A 10,153-nucleotide genomic window follows, 5' to 3' on the forward strand; every position below is an offset into this window, starting at 1 on the left:
CCATGATGCACGTTGTAAATGATGTTCCTAATAAGAGTAAAATAGAGGATAATGCAGGATAGGATTCAGGGTGTGGCTACAGTGGCTGAGAAGTCGCTGCTGCTGCTGCTGCAGCGTCCTCAATTTCTTTATCAAATCCACTGCAGCTCATCTCAGGATGTTCTCACACCAGCAGTTGTTTATTTACAGTCTGTGCATTAAACACATGGAGTTACACTCTGTCCATCTCTTGATGCACCTTTTAAAGGAAAACAGTTAGCTTTGGTTGTGTCAAGCTGAGACTTGAAAAGGACAGGCTGTGGCATTTTGGCATATGGTATGCACTCTCATTACGTGATCACAGGAGACAGAGCTGTCAGAAATAAGCCTGATGAAAAAAACATCAGGTAATATCAGGCTGTGCTCGACCAGCTGAATCTCAGCTGAAGAGGTGCTGCACCGGCAGCTTTGCCTTAACTAGACATGCATGAAATAATGCCACATGGTAAGATTTTTAAAGTCAGTGATGGAGCTTATCAAATGAACTGCAGAACCAGCTATGCTTATATATGAGTTTTTTAACCTTAATTCAGCACGGGCCTCTGAAGAAGAGCAGAAACTAAATAAATTGATGGTTGGATGAATGACCACATGTGTTGGGATTTCTCTGACTTGCATATAAACTGCTGCATAAACTGGCATCACTCTTTTTTTCCTGTTCCGTGTCTGATCGCTATCCAGCGGGGCGTGATGTCGGCCTCGACTCTGTCCAATTCATCGCCCTCGACCAGGGACAGAACTGAGCGTGTTGCCCTGCAGTAGGCGAGGAAAAACTGGCTCATAACACAGCACAGAAGTTGCAGCTTCACTTTGGCAGCGGTTATGCAGCTTCTGTCTTCGCTGGCTTGATGTGTGATTGATAGGAGTTATTTTCAGATATTTGGCAGAATGTCAAGTTAGCGTGAATTGCCTGTGTGTTTGTGCTTGTCTAGCTTCACCTCTCTGTGAAAAACAGGGGAAAAACATAGTTGAGTATTCAGTCCTACAGGGGGGTGGGGGGTTTCTTCCCTCCACGTTCCCATTTCTTCTATTTCTTTTCAGCTCTCCACCTCTCAGAGCCTGCCTCCTTAAATCTGAAACAGTGTAATCCGTTCACGCACCTCTTTTATCAGTCTGCACAAAACTTCCTCTGAACAAAAACTGTGCATCACAACAAACTGGTATGCTGATATTCACATTCTGGTAAAGAGCAGAAATGCACAGATCAGTATCAGCAGTCTGACCCCTGAAGGGTAGAAAAATTCATTATACTCTCAGCCTGACCTTTACCCCTTTATTCCTGCAGGAATCCTTCCGTCACCCCTCCTCCTGCCGTGTCTGGGCCTGCCTTCAGCTGTCAGTCATTGCCTACTGTGTGTGTGTGTGTGTGTGTGTGTGTGTGTGTGTGTGTATGTATGCACATTTTTGTATATATCTTCATAAGTTTCTGGCTTTGCAGCTTGTTTTGACATGCATTCTTGATGTGAGCGACTTTGTGCATCTACCAGTTTGTGCGTTTTGTTCACATGTGGGTGTGAGAGTTTCCCTGTCCAGTAATTCCAGGATTAATACGTGTGATGGACTGTTTACACTGGGAGACTTCGTGCTCCTGTGTGTCTGCTCTGCTCATTTGGCACGTAACTGAGGAGCTGCCTGTCTTTAATCCCTCTGCTTTGGTTCCCTCCACCTTTTTAATCACTCCTGTTGAGACCCGACTCTGACGGATCAACCTGACACTGTTTCTGATGCCGAACATCAGAAAACCGGCAGAGGAGATTCAGATCTAGGGATTTATTGCAAATAGCATGCTGAAGTTATTAAATGCAAACATGCCTTTTGTCATAAAAGTGCCAAAAAAAAGTTGGAAAACAAATATTGCTGCATATTTTATGAACAAACTGAACCTGATAAGTGAACACAATAGGAGAGATAAAGGCAAACCAAGCAGAGCTCAACTGATTGTTTCATTTAAATAAATATTTCATTTTCCTCTCCATTCATGAATAACATTCCATTTAATCTAATCAGAGCTCTACTTTCCACTGTTTGCATCAGATTCCTCCTCCGTCTTTATGTGTTTTCTATTTTTTTCCAATCCTTATCTTTTGTACTTCTCTTGTCGCTGCCTGAGACGTTTCCTTCATATTTTATGTGTGATATTAATGTTTGTCACTTCATGGCATTGAGGCCATGCTGTGTGGAGTTTGCATGTTCTCCCTGTGCATCAGTGACTTGCAGCTTGCAGCTTAGGCTGATCAGTGACTGCAGATTGCTTGTGACTGTGAGCAGTTGTCAGCCCTGTGATTGACCCCGCCTCTTGATTAATGCCAGCTGAAATTGCCTCTGGCCTTTCCGTGTCCCTCAAAAACCATAAGCAGGTGTAGCTGATGGGTGGATGGGTCAGTGGGATTCAGCTTTAATGCTCCAGTCTGGAAATCATAATCGATAAAGATCAAAAAAGAGGGGGAAGAAGCAGCCTGTGGTGGAGGTAAAACAGCAGACAGTAGAAACAGTGCAGGTGCAAAGCTGCAAAGCTTGCAGTAGGTACTCCTAGGCCTCAAGAACCTCCCAGCCCCTCCAGCTATCCCACCATTATCCTGTCTGAGTAGCATGCTTGACTAAAGCCTGCCGTTTGAATGGCTCGGGACCCATTAACCCATCTAATAATGCCTGTTGGCTGCATGGCCAGTGTGTATAGTCGTACTTATCCTTGGTATATTTATGCATATAGAAGCTTGTCTGTATCCCATTAGAGTTTTGACCCATTTCAGACAGCTGTCCATTTAGCACAGTGTGCCTTTCCTCCCGGCCCACAAAGGTCTGGGGCAGCAGAGCACATATCTGCGCTCAGAGCCGGGCTTCTCGCTGTCTTTGGTGAAATTAGGCCAGCTTTTATTCCGGATGGGTTTTCCATGTGCTGGTTCAGCCTTGTTTTTGTCCCAGTACTGTGTGTGTAACCCAGCCTCGTGTCATGTGGCCAATTTTCAACTGCTCGGAGCTTTGCCCGTCTCAAGTGCGTCCTTACATGATCGTTCCCTTTTCTGCTCCTGAAAGTTAGAGCGATGAAACAGAAGAAAGGGCGATGGGGTGTGCTGTGAGCGAGGCATCCAGTGTCATGAAAACAGGCTTGTTTGGCGGAGACTGTTTCTCTCTGCGGGGACACGAGGCAGCTTTCAGACACGAATGCTCCGTCTCATCTATTTTAAAACCACAATCGCCACGTGGTGCCTCACCTTCTGGCGCTGCCTGTTCTCAATCTTGTGTGTTTGAAAGCTTCGGCTGCCAAGTGAGAAAATGCCGATGCTCTTTCGGTGTCAGCGCTCTCAGTCTGCGGCTGGCTACAATAGCCTGAAAAACACTGTGGTGTGCCAGAGGAAGGGCAACAGTGGACTGTGTTTTCATTTTGTCTCACTTTTGTTTTGTCTCTGCCTTCGTTTTGTCTACTTTTTTGCTTACGTTTGATGTCGTGTGGTTGGTAGTGGGTTGCCGCTCACTGAGGCACCTGCCGCAGCCTGCCAGCGGTTCGTCTGTGATCCAGCTGGGATGCCACCCCCGTCGAGGGTGACACACCCTGATGGAGCACACACAGCCACACACAACAAGTCCACTCATGTCCTCCGGCTAAATGATCATATCTGTCGTGTCTTCCTAGACCCATACAAGCATTCCTGAAACAACATATAGGAGTGTTTTCACTTATACGGGATTCCACGTTAGGAGGCCCCGGCACACCGATCTTTGGACCCAGAGACCAGAGCTTGAGACTTCTCCTTCTCCCTGCTTTTGCTTGCAGTTTGGTTCATTTTAGGCTGTTTGATTCTGGGTTAAAATACACACCCTTTCAATGTTGAACCAACAGAAAAAGCTCAATTTTCTTGGTTTCCAGGTGCCAAGTTTTTACATGCAATTCTTCACCTGGCCAGCAGATGACATACTGTATGAAAAGAGCCCGACTGCATATAAAAGATGGACATAGCCATGGTGAAGTCATCAGTTGGTTAGTGAAGTCCTGCTGTGAAGCCTCAAGCTGAGCGTTTTGATCATGGCCATCTTGGTGTTTTGAGCAAGGGGTGAATCTGTCGTGCTCATCTGCCAGCGACTTGTCAATCACAAGATAGGCCCGCCCTAAATATTACCCTAATTTATCCTCCTTTTTGACTAATGGGCAAATTTTGCAAAGAGTATCATGTTATATTCCATAAGACTTGAAACTAGTTAAGTCTGTTTATTTATGAGCATGTTTAAAAACAGGTCAAATCAAACAATAAAAATAATACAGGAAAACAAAAGACTTGAAACTAATAATGGAGACCAGCCAAAGAGGTGCTTACCTGTAGACTTCAACACAGTTACATTTCTCTTTGTACCCAAAGAAGCCGCCCCCTGCTGGCTATTAGAAAGAATGCATGTTCAAGATTGGCTTCATTCATCTTTTATATACAATCTATGTGGAGGACGGACTTCTCTAATGAGGTAGAAGGAAGTTAAACCCGTAAGCCGGGGTGCCCAAACTCGGCCCGCGGGCCACTTCCGGCCCCGCCTCCTACTTCCAGTCTGTGAATTGATATAAAAAAAACATACAATTTGGCCCTTTAAGTTACTTTTTTGACATTTGGCCTTCCCCTCCAATTAAGACGGTTAAGCGAAATGTCAAAAAAGTAACTTAAAGGGCCAAATTGTATGTTATTTTTGACATCAATTCACGGACTGGAAGTAGGAGGCAGGGCCAGAAGTGGACCGGGAGTTTGGGCTTACTGCTGTAAGCGAATTAGTATGTTTAGTAAATATAAAATGTAGCCAAATCCATTCATTTAAAGTGAGACCGTACCTGTGAGATTAAAAGAATCAGTTTGTGGTTACTTGCATTGACACCAGATTAATCGCACATTATCTCAGTTTGAAAATATGTTTTAATCACCTGTTTAGGCATGCATTCATATTACTGATTGATGGCAAAGAAAATGTGTTAATTATAGAGCTAACTTTTTAGAAAGAAGTTTGTTGCTGTGTGTGTCTGTGTTGTGATGTTCTGAAATACTTGTTTACATGACCACAGACAGTGTGATGGCTCCTTCCCTAAAGCATTCCTCACTGCAAAGACATTTTCTTTTGGTGTGGCTCCTTGAAGCTGACGCGCTGCTCGACGCTGGGAGCCACCTGAATTTGACTGACAGAGTGAAACTGTCAGTGTGAAGTCCTCAAGCGTTTGCCAAGATAAAGTTGCTTTGATGTGCACATTGGAAGCTCATCTTTCAACAGCATATAACCAAGAAAAACTTGTTATGCCACTGTGTTTTCCTGCAGCAGAGAGACGTGAAGTCGAGAGACGTGAAGCGTTTGAGTTTGTGTTAGTTCACTCGACAGGCTTGAAAATACTGTTTTCCAATAAACCGGGAATAATACCCACCTGTACCTGTTTACCTATAGTTACAGTGACTATGTGAGTGTGGTGTATAGTCTCTTTATTTTATACACTGTTGCTGTGGGTGGTGTGAGGGTGTGAGGCATTATCTGTATGCCAGCATTCCTTAAAGTTTTGTGACACTTTAAGATATCATTTTGTTACAGTGTTGCCACTGTTGGCACCTGACTATTCTTTGATCCCTGAACAATTGAGGGAATGTCTGATTAACCCTGTCTGTCAACAGTCAAAGCTAACCGGTCACACCTCGAAGACATTCAAACAAAGTTGTAGTGTTTGGTTCAAGTTTCATAGCTGAACGTTGAGGTAAATATGCAATGTTGAGATAATGTCATTAAGAGTGATTTATGGCGCTGCTAAATGCCACTTTGAAGTTGCGGCACACCTGAGTCAACCTCGACGAATGAAAGTGAGCAGTTGTGCTCGTCCACATTGTTGAGCACTCTGCACATCAGAGGTTTGACGTGAATGTTTCTTGGACTTAACTCACTCAGTAAGTTCCTGTAAAAGTCCATCTCAGCTGCTCAAATACAAGCAGGAAACTTTTCACCGTGTGGACAAATGAATATACCACATAGTTCCATCCATCAGATTTATTCTGCTTATAGTAATGTGGATTCAGTTAATAAAAAAACACAGAACTGTTGGACTCTGAGCCTGGCTCTAATGGAGGTTTCTTCCTGTTAAAAGGGAGTTTTTCCTTCCCACTCTCACCAAGGTCTTGAGACGTGTTTAATGGAGGCATGTCTGTTTTTTTTTCCTGAGTAACACCCATTGTGTCACCATCTAACACCATCCAACACCAGATGATTACAGATTGGTGGTGTTCCTTAAATTCAAGTGCTGGGAAAAAGGGATTAGGTTGGAAAAGTTTTTATTTAGTATGTTATGAATGACAGAAAAATTCAAGTAAATGGTTGAATGAGTGTCTGAGACGAAGACAAGTGCGAATCAAAATAAGCAAGAGGTCAAGACGAGTTGGACATGTGGTTTGGAAGCCCAGAGTGAAGCACCACAGCCCGGCCTCGTGGCTGCTGTGGTTGCCTGAACCGGGGATGCCTTCGGGTTTCTGCCGCTGCTGTATTTCTCTCTCTGTCATTGTTTTTAGAGGCAGAATATTTCCCTAAGGTGGTCTCGTACCAGCTTTCACCGCAGCCAGCTCTCCCAGCCAGCATACTGAGGCAGGTTCAGGCATCACTGTGTGGAGAAGGGTGTGAGTTTCAGTGTGTGTGTCTGTACTGTTACCAGTACAAAATCCAGTCAGATATGTAGACTCTCAGAGAGAACATTTAATGGAGCTAATTTTGGCCTGTCCTTATTTTTTAACAAGATTTAAAGAAATAAGTTTGTTAAATGGAAGCTTCTATTAAAGATCAAGAGAGAGTGTGTGTGTGTGTGTGTGTGTGTGTGTGTGTGTGTGTGTGTGTGTGTGTGTGTGTGTGTGTGTGTGTGTGTGTGTGTGTGTGTGTGTGTGTGTGTGTAATGCCTGAATTCAGATTTTTGACTTCAGTTCCCTGAGACTAACTTTAAAACGTTACCTGCCAAGCTTGTTGTCTCCCAGCCAAATTAATGATCCATTTTCATAGAAATATGCCAAACTTTTTAAGGCAGTTTCATGTATAGTGTTCCCACAGGTGCTCTGTGAATAGACATAAATATTCAAAGTTTTGCACTTGTGTGTTGGGAGTGAAACTTTCTGCCATATGTTAAAGGTTAAAGGTCAACTGTTAACAAACACTGACTGGTCTGAGACGCATTTCCTGCCTGTTTGGATGCTTCATGTTGTTAAGTCCCTTTCACTTCCATTAGGCCTGTCCTTACCTGAAGAAGGAGTATTTGAACACTACTGTTAGCTTACTGTGACCTCTGACCTCCTTATAGCTCCACCCACTCCTGCCTTCGGGGAGAATACTTGTTTGCGGTGCTGGGGGGGCTTGAACAGAAACTGGAGAGTAGACACAGAAACAGTGTCTGTGGCTCCTTTCCTTTCTCAGCAGGGTTAAATCAGTCGGCCCATTAGGGAATTAGATGCATTGATCACAAGGTGAGCTGGTTGTGTAGAATGTTTGCTAATGAGTAGATGGCCATTGTTTAGTGTTTCTCCTGGGGAGGAGGAGGAGGAGATGAATAGCAGGTCAGCTACTTTAGGGCTCACAGCCAAATGTAGATCAGCAGTGCTCTGCACAGGTATAATCCATTTCATTTTTTTAGTGGCTATTGTACGGCAAATGGCATTCGATCTCCTGGTGCCTGTTGTGTGTTTGTGTGTGTGTGTGTGTTTTGCAGGTTTGCCCATTTTCAGCTTAATTTGATCAAAAAGCTTTTGCATATTAAGTGTAAGCTTTAATAGTGGAAAGCAGCAACAGTGACAAAATGAGTCTGCAGTGTGTGTGGATCTGCTGTTCAGAAAGGGTGATCCTGAGTATACACTAAAACAATTCATCAAGTACTCTGTACAGTTTTTGTTTTCTTACTTAAACTAGCTCATATGGAAGTATCCTGCATCCAAAAAGCCTTTGGTAGTATTATAGTAGTACCATATTTCATTTTCAGGGCAGTTGGTTTTTATCCTTTAAGGCGAGGTTAACGGACCAGGACTCGTATTACAGCAGTCCTGTGAGCCTGTATGAAGAGACGCTGCAAGTAAAAGTCATCTGTACCAACGTTCTGATGTTAAGCTGTTCTAATATTTCAGTTGTGCAATATTTAATTTGGTGAATGCAAATATTTGCTAATTTCCTTTAAAGCCAGCAGAGCTGATCTAAATGAGCAAAGTTACTGCAGTTCATCCTAAAGGGGGAACGAAGCATCCATTAGCTGTTGAGATATTTCACTTGAAATTATAAATATTAACCTAATTAATGGATATGCCTGTTTTGTCTGTCCATGATAAACTTTTCTCTTAGGGCCTCCTCAACTGATCAGTTGCTGAATTTCATGCAACACAATTAACTGCATGCATTTATTAAGTTTTTTTGTAAGCACCTGATGAGTGCAGACACATTTCTGCATTTCTCTTCTTTCCTTTCAGATTTGAGCGTTCTGTTCATTGTTGTCCTGCTTTACCCTTAAACCCAAATATGAGCTGCACAGAGAAAATGCAGTATTTAATTACCTAATGGACAAATATCCCATGAATTTTATGGATCGCATTTATACTCCCTCTTTAATAAGCCTCTCTGATTAATGACTGCTTGTCTTTTTTCTCTTGCTTCATCCTCAGGAAAAAAGTTGCGTGTTTAAAGAGGCCATTACTGGTCCCTGTAGCTGTTAGTCTTTTATTGCCTGCTCTCATAATGTTTCAAAGGATGTCTGGAAAAATGCTTTTTCCATCTATCTTTCCATTGTTGTGTCTTAGTGTCCTCTGCGGTAACACCGCTTCAGCGAAGTTGTTTTATTGCTAGTTGCACAAAGTAAATGATGTAAGAATGATGCAGTCTTTTTATCTCTGTGCCATTTGATCCTCAACAATCTGATAAAAGTTTCATGCTTGTTGCCTGATTATTGTTTCTAATGAGAATTAAAGAAAAAGCTTAATGTGGTTTGTTCTGGATAGAAATGCTGCCAATGAGGGAAAGCTGTGTAGTATCACTTCTGTTGAAACTGTCTGATGATAAATGTACTTATCTAACATCTGAGTGTGTGTGTGTGTGTGTGTGTCTGCGTGTGTGCGTGCCTCCGATCTGAATGGTTAACCTGCTGCTGGTGGATTAATGGGCTGCTGGGAGAGTTTCCAAGGCGTCAACATACCTGTGTTTTAAATTACTTCAATTGAGCCTATTAGCACTTGAGGAATGTGCCTTTAAAATCCTGCCTCTGCTTTGTAACCACACGTCTCTAATGTCCCTTCTCTAATGTGAAAGCACTAATTAGCTTTTCGTTATGTGTGATAATGAAGCATTGCTGCTGCTTAAAGAATCATTTTAAGGTTTATATTTCTGAGTAAATATGTTCTGTAAGCAGAGATGCTTTTGCAGAGACACACTTCACTGGCTTTTCATTCTTAAGTGTTATCAAAACTAAATCCCTGAGATGTGTGTGACTATAATAAATAAGGCTGTCAAAGAAACAAGTGTCTAAAATGATTGGCGGTAAATGATTCATGAAAGGAAACCACATAAATCTTTATGTTCAATCTTTATGTCAGAAGAGGAGGGCCTGACTCAGGTATACGGTTCAGCTGATATTATCGCACACATATTTTGGTATCGCGTATATGTTGTATATGTTGTGCAGTTTGTCCTGCAGGATAAACTGTTGGGTTTGGTGTCATCTCCACTGTTTATAATGCTGTCTGCAGCAGAGCTGAGCTGTGAGCAGTCAGTGATTAAATACAACAACTGACTTCTTTTTCTGTGAAGCACTAAATTTGTGAATTCATGGATATCACTAATTATATTTTAGCATTACAGATATGACTTTGATTAACTTTGTGTATACTGGTAGATTAACCATTACAGAAACATAAGCATGATGCTGGTAATTACCAGTACTGTGAATTTAGGGCAGCTGTGGCATAGACCTTACATTGGGTGGTGGTTTAAGAAATTTGTTAAACACTGGTCCAAAAAATGAAGGGAACCCTTTGAAAACCCATCAGATCTCAATGCTGCAAATCTGCACTGATACCAGGTAACGTGTGAGGAATGAAAGGATCCCATATCGTTCGTGAGCCTCCAGAGGGCTGAATTCAAGGACACCCTGAAAACAAAA

Source organism: Archocentrus centrarchus, chromosome 9 (assembly GCF_007364275.1).
Source record: "Archocentrus centrarchus isolate MPI-CPG fArcCen1 chromosome 9, fArcCen1, whole genome shotgun sequence".
NCBI classification, from domain to species: Eukaryota; Metazoa; Chordata; class Actinopteri; order Cichliformes; family Cichlidae; genus Archocentrus; species Archocentrus centrarchus.